The 13,186-nt window shown below is 35.8% G+C and overlaps 1 long non-coding RNA gene across 1 annotated transcript in view; it reads left to right on the top strand.

Annotated features, from left to right (window-relative positions):
• LOC309650630 overlaps nucleotides 1–11,483 on the top strand; it is a 56,036-nt gene extending 44,553 nt beyond the window's left edge. Inside the window, exon 3 of the long non-coding RNA XR_014257656.1 lies at nucleotides 9,632–11,483. This is a non-coding gene — a long non-coding RNA (uncharacterized lncRNA). The remainder of the gene's footprint in view (nucleotides 1–9,631) is intronic.
• Nucleotides 11,484–13,186: the final 1,703 nt, after the last annotated feature.

Here is a 13,186-nt window from a genome sequence, read left to right as displayed (position 1 = left end):
TTACAACCATGTGTTGTTAGCCTCCAAACAATAGCTGTCTTATTTGAGGTGCTATTTAATATTACAAAACCCAAGCCAGTGGAAGCATTTGGACAGAGTAGAAGAGGCAGTTTGGAAAAAGTGAAGGCTTTGGAATAAGAAGACCCGTGTTCAAACTCCAACTCTGCAAAGCACCGGCAGAGTCACTTGAAGCAAATCCTTTAACTTCCCTACCTCTCATTCTCTACATCTAAAAAACAAAATAACTAGTTTGTATTTTTATTGCAAAGATCAAGGAAGATAACATATTTGGAATTTTGGAAGGGCAATAATTTTATGTGTCAACTTGCCTGGGTTAAGGAGTGCCTGCATAGCTGGTAAAGCATTATTTCTGGGTGTGTCTGTGAGGGTGTTTTAGGAAGAGATTAGTATTTGAATCAGTAGACTTCGTAAAGAAGATCACCTTCACCAATAGGGGTGGGCATCACCTAATCTGTTAGGGTCTGAATAGAACAAAAATGTGGAGGAAAGGTGAACTTGCTCTTTGCTTGAGCTGGGACATCCATTTTCACCTGGCCTCAGACATCAGTGCTCTTTGTTTAGACTTGGACTGGGACTTACACCATTGGCTTCCTTGGTTCTCACACCTTAGGGTTTGGACTGGAACTACACCACTGGATTTCCTGGGCCTCCAGCTTGCAGATGGCAGATTATGGGACTTCTCAGGCTCCATAATTGTGTGAACCAATCCATCACAATAAATCTCTTTCTGTTTAACTCTATATATCCTATTGATTCTGTTTCTCTGGAGAACCCTGACTAGCAAAACAGCTTTGTCCTGAACCATAATTCTAACCATTGTTCAGTGCTAAAAGCAATGCAGATGGCAGATGAACACCCATTTTACCAAAAATAGAAAAAAAACTACAATTGTGAAAAAATTGGCATCACCATCTTGACTCTTTTAGACATTGTAATTAGGAAGCAAGAGACTTTTCACTTATATTGTATGTTTATGGACACTTTTCCCTGAAGGGAAAATACTTTAATCATAAGGCAGGTAAACATGAAAGAGTGAAACAAACTCCATAAATGCTTAGAGCTGGGAGGAATGATAGAGGTTGTCTAATTCTACTATCTTATTTTTGGATATGAAGGCAGTGAGGCCACAAAAAAGGAAGAAATTTGTCCAAGGTCACACAGTGAATTTGTGGCAGAACTGAGTCTGAAGTCCATTTTTCCTGGCTTTAAATTTACTGCTCTTTCTATAGAGTCACACTGTTTCTCTCTAGCTTTCACCAGTTACAGGCCTGAATTTAATGGCCAAGAAGATACTTCTGTTAGGAGAATGTGTTTTATCTGTATACTGAATTTGTAGTCCGTGACTTGGTGCAATTTGAGGTGTCACTGATTTGTCACGGTAGAATTTGGGTACCTTTCCTATAAGAGTGAAGTATAGATGACCTTTAGGCATTTGGTAGCATGGATTCACTTCCTCAACATGACAGGTCATCTGATGCTGGATCTAAGGGAAAGGGAAGCAGGGACACAAGGAAGGGTTTTAAAGCCTTGAGACAAAGATTGATCATGGCTTGCATGGATTGCTATATTCATAAGAGTGGGGATAGATGTCTGAATATATAGGAGGTCTTCATTTCTAGGTAGCTGGGACTCAATACAGGGACTCTTGATTCAAACAGGGAGTTAGGAAAAGAGGTGGCAGGGTCTCAGATAGAAGCTTCAAGAAGTTTTAAATTTGATATGAGCCCACATCCATTGGTTTTTTATAGGTATCCCTGGGCTCCTTGTTAAAATGGAGAGACAGCTAAATATCTTTTTGCTTGAGGATTACTGTGAAGGTTCTTTTGATGTTTCTAGGCACTTGCTATCCAGAGTTATAGATACTTTGAATATTTTATAAGAGAGCCACAGATATTAATAGCATTTGGGAGTCTTTCATAATATGCACTTTTAACAAAAAGTATTATTTTCCATGTCGCACTATTGTTTGCAGATTTTCTTATTTTTTATGTTTATTGAAAACAGAAAAAAATGAATGACATCCAACAGAAACTATCTTACCTATGGAGCACCAAGACTTTTGTACTTATTTTCTCTTCCTCTTAAGCATACGCCTTTGAAGTACAAAAGGCCAGAGAACCTAAAGAACAAAGGAATGATGTCAGTAACTAAGGATGGATAATGTCCTGTTAGAACGAACCCGTGGCTCCTGATGCTTACTTAAATTGGCAAACATTAAACGGAAAGTTCTGTAACTTTAATGGGTATTAGAATTGCCTGGGACTTTATAAAATGCTGATTTCAAGGTTCCTTCTCAAGAGAGCCTGGATAGCATCCCTTGGATTGAGCTAAGAAATCTGCATTTTGTTTCATTTTATTTTTTCTACTTAAAACTTTTAAAACTACATCTATTATGATTATAAAGAAAAGTATGAACAAGCACCAAGAGTACCAGAATTATTTTTTTAACATTTTAATTTTTATTTATTTATTTATTTATTTATTTATTTATTTATTTATTTATTTAATTTTTGGCTGTGTTGGGTCTTTGTTTCTGTGTGCGGGCTTTCTTAAGCTGTGGTGAGCGGGGGCTGCTCTTCCTTGCAGTGCATGGGCTTCTCATTGCCGTGGCTTCTCTTGTTGTGGAGCACAGGCTCTAGGCATGCAGACTTCAATAGTTGCAGTGCATGGGCTCAGCAGTTGTGGTGCACGGTCTTAGTTGCTCTGGGGCATGTGGGATCTTCCCAGACCACGGATCGAACCCGTGTCCCCTGCATTGGCAGGTGGGTTCTTAACCACTGCGCCAGCAAGGAAGTCCTTAACATTTTTATTGAAGTATAGTTGATTTACAATGTTGTGTTAGTTTCAGGTGTACAACAAAAGTGATTCAGTTATACACTTATATATATAAACATATATATATATATATATTCTTTTTCAGATTCTTTTCCATTATAGGTTATTACAGGGTACTGAGTATAGTTCCCTTTGCTATACAGTAGGTCCTTGTTGGTAGAAATCTGCATTTTAAGTAATTGTTTAAGGTGATTCTGATGGTGGTGGTCTAAATAATACTCCTGCTAACAGTGGGATGCCTCTAATTATTTCACTCCAGCAAGAAATCTCAAAGACTCATAAATCATAGAATTTCAAAACTAGAATGCACCTTATGAATTATCTCACTAGTCCAACTGTCATCTCTTTTTTAAGGTCTGTCCAGAGCATCCCCGTTGGAAGTTGCTTTGTTTTACAAAGTTTCTTTTTGTACTGAATCAAAGTCTTTCTCCATGTGCCTTATAGTCACTCTCCTTCTACTTTTAAGACTGTGTGTAAAAAGTTCAGTTCCTTATTCATATATTAGAAGATAATCTTCCATACCCCTTTGACACTTTCATTCCCTGTGCAAAACATTCCAAGTTGTAAAGCATTCAGAATTTTTACCATGATATCACATTTCGAGACATGAAAAATAGTTTAGCAGGTATTTCTTCTGGCTGCTCCAAGCCTGCATGTCCATTTGGGATGCAAGATATTTTTTTTTAATGAACTAGTTATTCAATTGCTGTGCCTGTACTAGTTGAATTGCCTCTAACTGCCCTAGTCCAAGACCTTCCTTATAGGTCAAGTTGGGCAGTGCAATTATGAGATACATTTCACCAATTTCCACTTCACCCATTTTCCTAAAGATGTATTCTCCAAGTGTTGATGAGATACTCCTGATGTGTCTGGCTATAATGTGTCAAGCACTGTGTTTGGTGTCACTGATGTGGTGTCAGTTGCAGTGATAGACAATTAGGATATCTCACTCTCTAATTCTCCTATAGAGTGGCCTTCTTAATTGATTCCCTCTGCATTTCTTATAAGTTAGAGGGAGGAGTAAAAAGGACATGGAGCACCTTTATTTGCACTATTTCTTCTAAGAAGTTATTTCCTTTGCTTTTATTCCAGAGAACTAGGTCCCTCAGGCTTTAAGAAACTTAGGTCAGAGTTGTTATGAAATTTTTCCCAAAAGGACTGGGACATGATAAGCAGGACCAGAGGCATAGATAGAAGACAGATGGAGGAGAGAAGATGGGAGGATATTTCAGATAAAGCATATAATGAAAAAAATCAGGAAGCCAGCCTATGTGATTGTGTGATGGGAAGTGTATGCATGTGTGTGTATGTGGTGGGGGAGGGTCACAATTCAAGGACCTCAACCTAGAATACCACGTTCACTTTAGGGTACAACAGAAGGTAAATAGCACGCACAATAGAGATAGGGAACTCTTCTCAAATGTCTGGCAAAAATGATTAAACTTTATGCTGAGGCAGTGTGGACTTAATATGCTGATGCCCCATCTAATATCCTGAGAATGAGCTCGTCATATGACTGTCGACACTTTAGGAAAACCCAACTAGAAGTTAATGTGGCATAAATTTAGTTACTTAGTCTGGTATTATCCTCTGTTGAAGGAAAGTTAGGGGTCAGCTTCTCTGATAGACAGAACATTGACAAGAGGACAAATATGACTGGTGTCTCATCTAAATTAGGACATTCTAATTTGGTAGATAAGCTCAGGGAAAAATAGCATCTGAGACACTGACATTTATATTAGCAGAGCCATATATAAAAAAATCACAAAAATTGGGATATGCACAACAATTATGGTAAAACTAAACCCAGATTAGATATCTGTTATTCAGTCTTCACTGGTAGCATAAGATCCTATGACTTGCGTATAAGTGAGTATGTGTGCTAAAAAACTGTAATATATGTGTATATTGCTTTAAATAGATTTGCTCCTAGAAAGCAGTAGTATATCTTTATAGATTGATGTCATATTTAAATAATATTTAAATCAATAAGGGAAATTTAATAATATTTTTTGAGCCAGCAAGATTAGTGGTACAATTAAAAAAAAAAAAGAAAAGGCTATCAGAAACTGCATTAATTCAAATAGAGTTTCCAGATTAGGAGAGGTGATAGTTCAGTGGACTCTGCACTAGTATGATCACACACATTGTATTGTGTTAAATTCTAATCACAGCCTTTTAAAAAGGAAATAGACAAGAATGAGTTCTTATGTAAGAAAATTATTATGTGTTAAGAAAGGTCTGAATGTAACTTCATACGGAAAGGATAATTATTTTAAAGTTTAAATAGCTGTAACATGAAAGGGAGACTTCATTTTCATGTTTTCTTGCAGCTAGACTTAAGGCTAAATAGTGAAAGTTAGGAAGGGAGTTTCTAGCTCAATATAGAAAGAGTATTATAAAAATCAAAACTTCCTAATACAGAGTAATCTAATGTAATGTCTGGATGATTATACACCTATGATATTACAGAAAGGTTTCCTATGCAAAATTTCATGAGAGATAGAATTAGAAGCCCTCAATGTCCTATTTTATAGAATTAGAAACCCTCAATGTCCTTTTTTATTATACATTTCATTATACATTCTCTTATACATACTATTACACATGTTATTCTGTAATTTTTATAACAGTAGCTTGAATCTTTTAATAAAAAGATAAAATTCATGGGAGCAAAACAAATAAAAATATTTGTTTTTACTCCTACTTAAAGTTTTATGTAACTATAATATTTACTTATATTGGTATAAAAATTTAATAGAGTTCAGCATCTGAGCAAAGTTATTATGAAAACAATATAATACTATGTTATAAAATCCTGCAGCCTGTGCAACAAAAACCACATTCACAGAAAGATAGACAAGATGAAAAGGCAGAGGGCTATTTACCAGATGAAGGAACAAGATAAAATCCCAGAAAAACAACTAAATGAAGTGGAGATAGGCAACCTTCCAGGAAAAGAATTCAGAATAATGATAGTGAAGATGATCCAGGACCTCGGAATAAGAATGGAGGCAAAGATCGAGAAGATGCAAGAAACAAGAAAAATCTCAAATAAACAATCTTAGCTTACACCTAAAGGAACTAGAGAAAGAAGAACAAGCAAAACCCAATGATAGCAGAAAGAAAGAAATCTTAAAGATCAGAGCAGAAATAAATGAAATAGAAACAAAGAAAACAATAGCAAAGATCAATAAAACTAAAAGCTGGTTCTTTGAGAAGATAAACAAAATTGATAAACCATTAGCCAGACTCATCAAGAAAAAGAGGGAGAGGACTCAAATCAATAAAATCAGAAATGAAAAAGGAGAAGTTACAACAGACACTGCAGAAATACAAAGCATCCTAAGAGACTACTACAAGCAACTCTATGCCAATGAAATGGACAAGCTGGAAGAAATGGACAAATTCTTAGAAAGGTATAAACTTCCAAGACTGAACATGGAAGAAATAGAAAATATGAACAGAGCAACCACAAGTAATGAAATTGAAACTGTGATTAAAAATCTTCCAACAAACAAAAGTCCAGGACCAGATGGCTTCACAGGTGAATTCTGTCAAACATTTAGAGAAGAGCTAAAAACCAGCCTTCTCAAACTCTTCCAAAAAATTGCAGAGGAAGGAACACTCCCAAACTCATTCTATGAGGCCACCATTACCGTGATACCAAAAGCAGAATATTACAGACAAATATCACTGATGAATATAGATGCAAAAATCGTCAACCAAATACTAGCAAACACAATCCAACAATACATTAAAAAGATCATACACCATGATCAAGTGGGATTTCTCCCAGGGATGCAAGGATTCTTCAATATATGCAAATCAATCAATGTGATACACCATATTAACAAATTGAAGAAGGAAAACCATATGATCATCTCAATAGATGCAGAAAAAGCTTCTGACAAAATTCAACACCAATTTTTGATAAAAACTCTCCAGAAGGTGTGCATAGAGGGAACCTACCTCAACATAATGAAGGCCTTATATGACAAACCCACAGCAAACATCATTCTCAATGGTGAAAAACTGAAAGCATTACCTCTAAAATCAGGAAGAAGGCAAGGATGTCCACTCTCACCACTCTTATTCAACATAGATTTGGAAGTCCTAGCCATGGCAATCAGAGAAGAAAAAGAAATAAAAGGAATTCAAATTGGAAAAGAAGAAGTAAAACTGTCACTGTTTGCAGATGACATAATACTATGCATAGAGAATCCTAAATAGGCCACCAGAAAACTACTAGAGCTAATGAATGAATTTGGTAAAGTTGCAGGATACAAAATTAATGCACAGAAATCTCTTTCATTCCTATACACGAATGATGAAAAATCTGAAAGAGAAATAAAGGAAACACTCCCATTTACCATTACAACTAAATGAATAAAATACCTAGGAATAAACCTACCTAGGGAGACAAAAGACCTGTATGCAGAAAACTATAAGACACTGATGAAAGAAATTAAAGATGATATCAACAGATGGAGAGATATACCATGTTCTTGGATTGGAAGAATCAATATTGTGAAAATGACTATACTACCCAAAGCAATCTACAGATTCAATGCAATCCCTATCAAATTACCAATGGCATTTTTTACAGAACTAGAACAAAAAATCTTAAAATTTGTATGGAGACGCAAAAGACCCTGAATAGCCAAAGCAGTCTTGAGGGAAAAAAAACGGAGCTGGAGGAATCAGACTCCCTGACTTCAGACTATACTACAAAGCTACAATAATCAAGACAATATGGTACTGGCACAAAACAGAAATATAGATCAATGGAACAGGATAGAAAGCCCAGAGATTAACCCACGCACCTATGGTCAACTAATCTATGACAAAGGAGGCAACGATATACAATGGAGAAAAGACAGTCTCTTCAAAAAGTGGTGCTGGGAAAACTGGACAGCTACATGTAAAAGAATGAAATTAGAACACTCCCTAACACCATACACAAAAATAAACTCAAAATGGATTAGAGACCTAAATGTAAGGCCTGACACTATAAAACTCTTAGAGGAAAATGTAGGAAGAACACTCTGACATAAATCACAGCAAGATCTTTTTTGATCCACCTCCTAGAGTAATGGAAATAAAACCAAAAATAAACAAATGGGACCTAATGAAACTTAAAAGCTTTTGCACAGCAAAGGAAACTACAAACAAGATGAAAAGACAACCCTCAGAATGGGAGAAAATATTTGCAAATGAATCAACAGATCAAGAATTAATCTCCAAAATATATGAACAGCTCATGCAGGTCAATATTAAAAAAACCAACAACCCAATGCAAAAATGAGCAGAAGACCTAAATAGACTTATCTCCAAAGAAAACATACAGATGGCCAAGAAGTACATGAAAAGCTGCTCAAAATCACCTATTATTAGAGAAATGCAAATCAAAAATACAATGAGGTATCACCTCACACCAGTTAGAATGGGCATCATCAGAAAATCTACAAACAACAAATGCTGGAGAGGGTGTGGAGAAACGGGAACCCTCTTGCACTGTTGGTGGGGATGTAAATTGATACAGCCACTATGGAGAACAGTATGGAGGTTCCTTAAAGAACTAAAAATAGAATTACTACATGACCCAGCAATCCCACTACTGGGCATATACCCAGAGAAAACCATAATTCAAAAAGACACATGCACCCCAATGTTCATTGCAGCACTATTTACCATATCCATGTTATAGAAGCAACCTAAATGCCCATTGACAGATGAATGGATAAAGAATATGTTGTACATATATACAATGCAATATTACTCAGCCATAAAAAGGAACGAAATTGGATCATTTGTTGAGATGTGGATGGATCTAGAGACTGTCACACAGAGTGAAGTAAGTCAGAAAGAGAAAAACAAATATCGTATATTAATGCATATACATGGAATCTAGAAAAATGGTGCTGATGAACCGGTTTGCAGGGCAGAAATTGAGACACAGATGTAGAGAACGAACATATGGACATCAAGGGGGGAATGTGGCCCGGGGGGTGGGGTGGTGTGATGAATTGGGAGATTGGGATTGACATGTATACACCGATGTGTATAAAATGGATGACTAATAAGAACTTGCTGTATAAAAAAATAAATAAAATTTAAAAAATACTATGTTACAAGAAAAGTTACGTGGGTGGTATTTATGTACTTATTTGTATGATTCAGCAGCAATGTCTTTTGTGAGATTCAAACAAACAAACAAAAATCCAAAGAGTTGATGATTCAGAACAAACTTTAAATCTAAATATATAATAGATTTTTTAGTACAATTAATCATAGGAGTTACAAGACAATTTTAGTTGGCTGAGCAAAAGCCAGATAAAATCTCCTTCCCCCTTTTCCCAGTGTCTATTCATATCAGTTAATAATGTGTGAACTTTGAGGCCATGGGGAGATTCAGGAGAACAGCATAATGTTTGTCCTCCAACCAGCTACATGGACTGCATATAAAACAAAAGAATAATTACATGGGTTCTGGAGCCAGAATGCATGACTCAAAATCCTAGTTTTATTTCTTCAAAGCTAAGTGAACTCGGGCAACTAATTCAAGCATTTATTATCTCAGTTTCCTCATTTATAAAATATAAAAAGAAAAGAAAATCTATCTTAAAGGATTGTTCAATATAATTACAGTAACAGCTAATATTTATTAAGTGATGACTATGTACCAGGCACAATTCTGTGTACATTGAGTGTATTAACTCATTTAACCCTCATAACACTATAAAGTTGATCAATTTTTTTCTCATTTTTCTAGATGGGAAACTGAAGCACAAAGAGATTCAGCACCTTACTCAAAGTAATGGCATTAACCCAAGCAATCTGGCTTAAGAGATCAAGTCCTGAAGTATTACTCTCTAACTATATCAAATAGATCCTAGAACAAAATACAGAATTTGATGAATTATAGTTATTATTATTATTAGAGTGAAGACATGTTTTATATTCCTCAGATACTGAACTCTATTAATATTTGATTGCCATATTTTAGAAATAAAGATGAGATCTGGTTAAAGAGATCATGCTGGAATCTGGCAAAACAGATTTAATGAGATGCGTTGTGAGACTCCAGACACAAATGGAGCTACTTTAGATTCTAAGTAAAGAACTAGAAAAGGCCATCTCTCTGCCTCTGTTCAGAACTTGTTTAGGGGCAACACGGCAACCAGTGGCAATGGTGAGACTTCACCAAAGACTTTGCAGTCAGTGAACATACACAATGGGGAAGAGGGTGAAAATTGTATGGCAAAGGTGGTCAATACACTGGTTTGTAGGCATGTTTAAGGTACCCCTTTTATGACGTCTTATAATAGCCAAAGGATACATTGAGATGAATCAGTTTTCACCAGATATGCCAGGGGCATCTGAAGTTACCATAATTTGATTATTAAAAATAAATGTGGGTTCCATTTCTAGTGATAACTCAGAAAGATCCTGTTATACTGATTCACCCTGATATAACAAGTATGAAATCTAAAAATATATATATTGTAGGTGTGGTTAATACCTACCATACATATGAGTGAGTTTCCCACTTTAACTGTTTCCTGCCTGAGGAGAGGCCCTAATCTGCACATGTGGGGTAGTAAAACTTAGAAAGAAAATCTGCCATCATTTTGATTTGAAGAAACAGAAGACAGAGATGAGGGCAACCACAGTTACAGGAAAACATAGTGGGGATCCGGGGGAGACACCTGTGGAGGGAAAGTCCAATAATTAGTGTATAAACTCTTCTCAAATATCTGGGTGACACCTGAACCACACCTGTGTGTGGTCAACTTCAAGCTTTTAGCTCAGCAAAGCTAAAAGGACAAAATTAAGATCAGAACTGCTGCCCAAGAGACAGAGTGTGCACTTTGAATTTAACCAAAACAACCTGATAAGACAATCAAATCAACACTGTATGGGGGCAATGTAAGAGAATCCAGAGTCTCCACAACATTATATGTGTAAGTCTAGGATACAATCCAGAATTACTCAACATAAGAAACATGAAGATGTGAATCATTCTTTTAGTAGAAAAGATCAGTAAGAAAAAACTGCCTCTGAAATAAGCCAGGTGTTGGAATTGTCAAACAAAGATTTTAAAGCAGGTGTTATAAATGCTCAATGATATGAGAAAATATGATTGTAATGAATGAAAACAATAGGACATTTCAGTTGAGAAATGGAAAATATTAAAAATGGAAGTTTTAGAAGTGGGAAATACAATATCTGAAAAAAAAATACCTCCTGGATGAGCAAAATGTAGATGACAAAGAAAAATGTCAGTAAATTTGATGATAGAACAAGAAAGAGTATTTAATCTGGAGATGGAGAGAAAAAAGATTAAAAAATAAACAGATACTCAAAGACATAAAATTTGTTTTAACATGTAAAATTTGAGTTCATGGAGGAAGATAGAAAAATATTTGAAGCCATGATGTCCCCCAAATTCCCAAACTTGACAAAAAGATAAATTTACAGATTCAAAAAGCTAAAAACCTCCAAGCAAGATAAATACAAACAAAACTATGCCTAGGCACATTATAATCAAACTTCTGAAAAACAAAGATAAAGAGAAAATCTTTCTATGGACAGAAGAAAAAAGACACATTATATACAGGGGAACAAAATGCAGATGCAAAAGAGTACGTGCTGTGTGATTTTATGTAAAATTCAAGAAGGAATGAAACTGATCAGTAGTGACAGAAAGCACGTCAGTGGTTACCTGGGACTGAGGGTGGGGATGACCTCAAAGGGACATGAGGAACCTTTCTGAGATACTGGGCATGTTTTATATCTTGATTGTAGTGGTGTTTATGTGATTGCATATATTTATCAAAATTTGTTGAATTGTACACTTAAAATGGGTGCATTTTATTTTCATAAGTTATAACTCAATAAAGTCGATTTAAATAAATGAAAGCAGTGTTTGTAAAACATCCCCCTAAAATGTAGCTGCATATCGACAATCCTAAGGGCCAACCTATGCTATTGCCTAATAGGTGTGGCTAAAAAGTATTAGCCATCTACATATTAGCCAACATAGATTTGAGAATACATCAAATGAAATGACAAGGGGTGCACAAAACAACTTCAGAGAGCACAAGTTGAGCAGGGCAGCAAATTTCTGATTTGGTTTCTATCAGCTTGTTCAGATATTTAGAATTTTTTTTTGTTTTCAACAATCCTAAGTTGTTTATTATTACTATCAATTAAAACTTCCAGAAATCATGCAGTATTTTTTTTTAACATCTTCATTGGAGTATAATTGCTTTACAATGGTGTGTTAGTTTCTGCTTTATAACAAAGTGAATCAGCTATACATATACATATACATATATTCCCATATCTCTTCCCTCTTGTGTATCCCTCCCACCCTCCTTATCCCACCCCTCTAGGTGGTCACAAAGCACTGAGCTGATCTCCCTGTGCTATGCGGCTGCTTCCCACTAGCTATCTATTTTACATTCGGCAGTATATATAAGTCCATGCCACTCTTTCACTTTGTCCCAGCTTACCCTTCCCCCTCCCCGTGTCCTCAAGTCCATTCTCTACGTCTGAATCGTTATTCCTGTCCTGACTATAGGTCCTTCAGAACCTTTTTTTTTTTTTAGATTCCATAAATATGTATTAGCATATGGTATTTATTTTTCTCTTTCTGACTTACTTCACTCTGTATGACAGTCTCTAGGTCCATCCATCTCACTACAAATAACTCAATTTTGTTTCTTTTTATGGCTGAGTAATATTCTATTGTATATATGTGCCACATCTTCTTTACCCATTCATCAGCTGATGGACACTTAGGTTGCTTCCATGTCCTGGCTATTGTAAATAGTGCTGCAATGCACATGGTGGTACATGTCTCTTTGAATTATGGTTTTCTCAGGGTATATGCCCAGTAGTGGGATTGCTGGGTCATATGGTAGTTCTATTTTTAGTATTTTAAGGAACCTCCATACAGTTCTCCATAGTGGCTGTATCAATTTACATTCCCACCAACAGTGCAAGAGGGTTCCCTTTTCTCCACACCCTCTCCAGCATTTATTGTTTCTAGATTTTTGGATGATGGCCATTCCAACCAGTGTGAGGTGATACCTCACTGTAGTTTTGAATTGCATTTCTCTAATGATTAGTGATGCTGAGCATCCTTTCATGTGTTTGTTGGCAATCTGTATATCTTCTTTGGAGAAATGTCTATTTAGGTCTTCTGCCCATTTTTGGATTGGGTTATTTGTTTTTTTGATATGGAGCTGCATGGGCTGCTTGTAAATTTTGGAGATTAATCCTTTGTCATTTGCTTCATTTGAAAGTATTTTCTCCCATT

This window comes from Balaenoptera physalus (genome assembly GCF_965194825.1).
Source record: "Balaenoptera physalus genome assembly, chromosome: 20".
NCBI lineage: Eukaryota > Metazoa > Chordata > Mammalia > Artiodactyla > Balaenopteridae > Balaenoptera > Balaenoptera physalus.
Note: the sequence above shows the minus strand (reverse complement) of the source record. Positions and strands in the feature narration are given on the sequence as shown.